Source organism: Falco rusticolus, chromosome 3 (genome assembly GCF_015220075.1).
Source record: "Falco rusticolus isolate bFalRus1 chromosome 3, bFalRus1.pri, whole genome shotgun sequence".
NCBI classification, from domain to species: Eukaryota; Metazoa; Chordata; class Aves; order Falconiformes; family Falconidae; genus Falco; species Falco rusticolus.
In genome coordinates, this window is record NC_051189.1 from 99,650,899 (window position 1) to 99,651,624 (window position 726).

The window sequence follows — 726 nt, forward strand, 5'->3', positions numbered from 1 at the left end:
GTTGCTAGTTCCAGTATACTGTAATATGTTAAAAATGGAATATAACAAGAAATTACTTCAGCATTTTCAGTAGTCTTAGCATTTTGCCCAAACCGGCTTGTTTGACATCTCTGTTCAAATTTGCTGTCATGCTAAATAATCCAGATGTTCAAACACCAGCTTAAGAAGAGCTGTATCCACTTAATGGAAGCATGCAAAGATCCAGAACACTGGAAAGCAGCAGAACTTCTCCTAATTTTGTCTACCATCTATATTTATCGCTGTTCATCCATCTACGTGCCTTTCCTCCCACCCCAGCTGCCACCACGCAGATGGCATTCCCTGCAAAATAAACAGTTTGGATCCAGTATGCTATTTGTTGTCTGAAAGTGTTAGCAGATGACAGGGAGCGGGAAGGAGGAGGACGGCTGGCTCCATGTTTTTCAGGCCAGGTTTTGCCCTGAATTCTACTCAGTCACCGCAGACTGGTCCTGGGGACTACCGGGGAGAAGGGAGTGAGAAAGGGTTTGATGCTGCACGAACGGTGGGACCTTGGATAGCTTTTGAGGCTTGCTGGATTTAAGTTTCCATACTACGCAGTTATTTACTTCTAACTCTATAACAGCTTTAATTTATTAAAGGGCTGGGGGGGGGGGGGGGGGGGGGGAAAGGTTTGTTTGCCCTAGAAATCAAGAGAAAACAATGAGGAGAAAGAAGGCCCCCCTGCAAAGTCATTACTATTAAACC